Consider the following 6,000-nt stretch of genomic DNA (forward strand, 5'->3'; position numbering starts at 1 on the left):
GACGGCTAATCAGCACAGCCTTCAGGTTTACGAAGGAGGCTTCCTTTTGTTCGTCCCAGACTACATTTGTCGGTTCTGTCTTGCGGAGAGCGTCGGTCAGAGGGCTAGCCAAAGCTGAATAGTTAGGGATGTAGTGATTGTAGTACCCAGTCAGACCCAGGAATGCTCGAATTTCCGTCTTCGTGCTCGGCCGCGGGTAGTCTGCTACCGCAGAAATCTTAATCTCGCTGGGTTTCCTGAAACCTTGACCTACATTGTGACCCAAGTAGTCCACGGTCGCCCTTGCCAGGCAACATTTCTCGGCCTTTACGGTTAGTCCAGCTTGACGCAAAAGGCTCAGTACAGCTCTTAGATGTACCATATGGTCCGCCCATGAGTCGGAAAAAACCGCAATGTCATCTAAATAAGGCACCGCGAATGTTTCACACCCCTTTAAAACCCTATCCATGAGTCGGGAAAAACAAAATGGAGCATTTTTGAGCCCGAAACTCATCATTGTTGGCTGGTAGCTGCCCGTCGGAGTGACGAAAGCCGCGTATCTGCTGGCGCGTTCAGTGAGCGGTACTTGCCAGTATCCTCGAGTAAGGTCCAGCGTAGTCACATATGCCGCTCTACTGACCTGTTCTACTCTCTCCTCAATATTCGGAATAGGATACACTTGATCCCTGGTGAGAGAATTTAGCTTTCGGTAGTCTACCACAGGCCTAGGGTCTTTACCTGGAGCTTCTACTAAGATCATAGGCGAAGCATAATCGCTTTCCGAGGGTTTTATTACTCCCAATTCCAGCATGCGAGTTACTTCCCTATCCAGAATTTCTCTTTGCCTTGGAGAGAATCGGTAGCACCTTGATCGCACTGGCACGTCTGAAGTCAGCTCAATATCGTGCTCAGTCAAATCAGTCCTGCCTGGCCTGTCCACGAAACAGGCCTCAAACTCTGTTATTATTTCGCCCAGATCGGACAGCTGGGATTTCTTTAGTTCTCCTCTCTGCTCCGTCTTTCTGAGAAGCTCCTGAGCGTTGCTTCCTTTTCCGCTGAGGCAAATCAAGTTGTCCCCCATCTCCTCGGGAAGGTTTAACGTTAGATTTACCACTGCTGGCTCCATAGCTAAGTCCTCTCGGGTTCCACTTAAAAGTCTAGTGAGATTACTAGACACTGGCGGCAAGAGGTTACTCTCAAGAACGTCCTCATTCCGCGTCTCATCAAGCTCACTTTCAAGTAGACTTATCTGAGATGCCTCGCTCTCAAAGCTTTCTGACCTGCTATCTTCCGCATCTACCACTGTTTTAACTGCCGTTTCCTCCGCTGTGGATTCTTCTGGAATGAGCAGTGTAGCTAGTTCTCGCGCCTTTGAACGTGTTAGGGCTTGCACAACTCTGTCTCCGAAAAGGATGCCCCTCTTTCGCAGTAGCATGTCCGATTTGTTGGAGAACAAATACGGATAGCACTTAGGAAGCTTTCCTGAAACGGCAGCCTCGGTTGTTAACTTGCCGAAAGGGCCCTCGATGACCACGTTCGCGATTGGCAAGCACACACTCTGTTCCTCCACTACCTGGCGGATCCACGCACACTGTCCTGTATAGTCGGAAGGCGACACATAAGCCGGATGGACAATATCCATCGTCGCGGCCGAATCGCGCAGTACCTTGCAAGGCTTCCCGTTGACTACTAGGTCATGCAGGTAGGGTTCTAAAAGCTGCATATTTTCATCGCAGTCACTGACATACGAGAAAGCAATCTTTTCTTTCCGGCAGTTGACGGCAATGTGACCCTGCTCATTACACCTAAAGCACGTGAGCGGCTTCCTAGCCCCAAGCTTGTTCTTTGTGTTCTGCGCGTTGGTCACTTCCCCACTTTTCTCACTGCCGTCCTTTCTAGGGCGTTTGCCTGAAGAAGCCTTCCTTTCTTCGTTTGCAAATCTAGCAAAGTGCCTTTTCTGACGGTTATTCACACTCAACTTGGGATTGCGGGGCCTATCCACTGCTGGGCTGCTGAATTGTCGGCGCGAAGCATACTCCTCAATAAGTTCGGCAGCTTCAGTTGCCGACCTAATTTCGCCTCGGTCCTGTAACCAATTTCTTTCTTTTTCTGGGAGGCAGTTATAAAACTGCTCCAAAAGAATTCGCTCGACTACAGCGTCCCTATCACTGTAGGAGTCAGTGCTCTTTAGCCACTCGCCCAAATTGACTCTTAAATTATACAGGAATTCAGGGTAACTCTCGTCTCTGGACTTAGTAGCGTTCCGAAAACGTTGTCTGAACGCCTCGGCGCTAAGCCTATACTTTCTCAGAAGGCAAGCTTTGACCTTCTCGTAGTTGTCCGCGTCCTCCTTGCTTAGCCGCGCGACAACCTCCGCTGCCTCGCAGGGCAGAACCGTCAATAATCTCTGAGACCAAGTGTCTCGCTGGAAGGACAGTTTTTCGCAGGTTCGCTCAAAGTTAGCCAGATACAGACCGATATCCCCTGATATCACATATGGCTGCATGTACTTTGACATCTTGAAATCTGCCTCCTTGTTGAGACGAGGTACCGCTAGCTGGGGACAATCGCCCGACCTCTTGCTCAACTCTAGTTCTAATTTCCGGAGCTCAATGTCTAGCTTCTTTTCCTCTCTTTCCCTCTCACGTTCGCGCTCCCTTTCCTCTTTTTCCCTCTCACGTTCGCGCTCCCTTTCCTCTTTTTCCCTCTCAAGTTCGCGCTCACGCCTCTTTTCTTCTTTTTCCCGCTCTTTCTGCTGTCTGAGCTGCTCCTCCTTTTTTTGGGCGATGAGGTTCCATGCTTCACTGAGCTCCTCATCATCGGCTCCCAAATCTGTGATTGCCTTTATAATCAAAGGTTTTCGTGCCAAACCACTTGTATCAATTCCCAATTCCTCACACAATAGCAACAGGTCCGGTTTCTGCAGCTTTTGTAGGTCCATGATCGCTCCGAGTGTCGGCTACCTCCAAAACAACAGTGCAAACTACCAAACCTAAAGGCGTTTCAACACTTTTTACCAGTTCTAAAATCTAACCCTGTTCTAGAACCTGGTCCACATCAGAAGAAAAGCCAAGCACTCACCCACACATGCGATCGATGTTCCGAGCTGCTTTCTTGTTGGCCGATTGTTGCTCCTGCTTGTTGCTTGAGATGCCACCTCCGATCACAAGATGTTGTAGCTTGTAGATCCAGATCCCACCTCCAGTCATCAGATGTTGTGGCTTGTAGATTCAGATCCCAACGCTGGTCACCAGTTGTCGTGACGCTGGGGCTACGTCGACCCGGCCTTCACTTGGTAGCGTGCAGAGACTCGGGGTTGAAGTAGGATTGAATCTTCGAAGTTGGTGAAATATGTACAAGCAGGTTTAATGGCACTTTGAGAAACTTATTTACAAGATTATTTACACGAATATTTACAAGAAAAAGAAGGGTACATCAGCAAAATGGCAAGCGTTAAGAGTTCATAGCGAGAAGCGACTGGATGAGCCGTTTACCCAAGGCTCAGAGCGACATTTCGTGCTCTGCAGCGTCCTTAAAACCCCCTATGTCCAGCCCCTCTCTGAAGATGCTGACCAACCAAATCCAGGGCACGCCCCTCAGATATCGGCATCCAATCGAACACATCACTGCACTGATGGTCTGAAGCACTGACTGGTCCGGCATTGTTTCGTTGGGCGTGATCACTTGTTGGCGGGAAAAGCTTGGGAACGGCGAGGAGAGGAGGTACATTTCTATTCTTCAGCAAAGAAACCACAGGCTGGTTCTGACAAGTGGGTTTACTTCTCAGAAACCCAAGTGCACGTGGGCGCCGCATACGCTCCCAGCATTGTCCGTTTTCGACAATTGCAAATCTTTCCTGCATTCCTGGGAAATCACTTAATGGCTGTATGCGTCATGCTCCTTTCTTGTCCTGCACGTCAGCGGACATGTCACTCTGTCGTCTCCTTTGGAAAGTAGACATTCCTCACTGGACAATAGGGCTTCTCGACTGGAAGGGTGAACAAAAGAAAGAAAGCACTTCCTGCATTTCCCGCAGGGGGACGTTTCTTTGTGTTTTTCCAGACGTTCTCTTGACAGGGTCAATTTGGCATTTGCAGGCCTCCACAAAGCAAAACAGGATTACAAAACAGGATTCCTGGAAACAGGCTCACTTAGAGCCATTGGACCATCACCACATATTCACAATACTTTTCCATGCCCACAGGCGAACAATAGAGCGCGCAAATGCGGATGCACGGTCGTAACAGTACCAAAGAAGTTTCCACGAGCAAGCATACTCTTTGGACGCGGTGGTGTTGTGGTTCAGAGTGGCGTGTCAATACAGGGAATCGATCCTAAAATCACGCATCAAGTTGTTGCAGTCTACTTTACAACCGCAATGTGGTCCGTATACTTCAATCGAAACCTAACATTCACACTTCATGATTTTTACCCGCTTTAGTAACTGAGCCATATCAGTAAGATATTTCAACGTTCACTCCACTACTTAGGGAAGTGAACAAGTACAGCACTGAGGCCATATTTTACAACATTACTTTGCGAAATAACTTCAACGTAACTCATACAGGAGATAACATTAATGTTTTCCGAGCACGGCAGGAATAAAAGCTTACATTTAGTGCACATATGCTTCTTTTCTATTCTAAAAGCAATTTTCTGCATAGCCTACATGCAAGCGATCTTCTGCCTAGCGTAATCTTCTGCCTAGCGTATGGACCATGCGTGACATGGTCCATAGGGTCACGAAGAGTCGGACACGACTGAACTGAACTGAATCTGTATTATCCTTCCCGCCACAATCCCTCGTAGAGAACATCGGTAGTGAGTAGCTTTTAGCCAACTGGATGCTATATCTACAAACGGCCATTGCGGAAAAGATTTCTGCGGACACTTTTACTATTGATTGATGAGAAGATTGAAATGTTCACATATTGTACAGCTGCACACTCATCTAGTCAACAGCCCTAGGCCTGGTACAGCTTTCAACATTTGTATTAAAGAGAATAAGAAAACGTTAAAGCCTTGCGAATTTTTCAAATCGCCAACAACAAAATAACAGAGCGAGTTTTCAAATGGGAAGAGCGGCATATTCTTCGTAGTGCCGGAAAACATCGTGGCAAGGTTACGTGTGACCAGTGCAGCCATTTATGATGTCAACATTGTGTTATCGGCTCATAACGAAGTCGGCAAGAATGGAGCGGTGGTACAAAGAAAGGAAGATGAAATTTGCAACAAAACAGGTTATAAAATTAATAAGTTCGTCCTATGTAAGGTTGCGCTGGTCTACCAGATTCCTTCGGCCGGTGCCACACATACAACGGCCATACAGGCCGTTGCGTCAATGCACGGCTTTTGGGGCTCCAAAATTTCTTAGGGAAATGTTGCTTGGGGTAAAAGGGGAGGGAGGGCAGTGAGTGGAGTCTTCATTTCAAGACCCCAGTGGCCTGGGCTACCGCTCTTGCCTGAAGTACCACTCTACGCTGGGTCGCTAGGTCAGAGCATAGCAGAGTGGCCTCCCACTGCGCCTCCGAATGGTGCGCGTTTATGTCTGGAGGTTTGGGCCCGTGCACCCCATGTGATGTGGAAAGCAGCGGGCTTGTCGAAGCAGCAAGTGCATATGTCTATGCGCGAAAAACGTCGGATTTACCCCCTCCTCACAAGGGGCTAAATGCACAGACAACGCGGGAATAGACACCACTCAAAACCAACACTTTCCGCAACCTACATCAATACAGAATCATTTCCCGGATCACTGCGCATGGAGTAGGTATAGTCAGGCTGATGATGATGATGATGCTGATGATGATTATGACGGAAAACGAGGCTTGCACAACCTGACAAGCGCTGGCACTCTACCGAAATCCCCCCCCCCCCCTTGATACAGCTACGCACCATCTTGGCGCACAGGCAAGAAAAGCGTTGTGGACCGTGACGGTATAAACGCAGGGAAGCACCAAGGACTGACGCTATTTTTAATTTCTTAGGCAAAAACCTGGAGTGAGTGGGTTCATTATGCGAGTG

The sequence above is a fragment of the Amblyomma maculatum genome, chromosome 10 (genome assembly GCF_055883805.1).
Source record: "Amblyomma maculatum isolate TAMU_Amacu chromosome 10, ASM5588380v1, whole genome shotgun sequence".
Lineage (NCBI taxonomy): Eukaryota > Metazoa > Arthropoda > Arachnida > Ixodida > Ixodidae > Amblyomma > Amblyomma maculatum.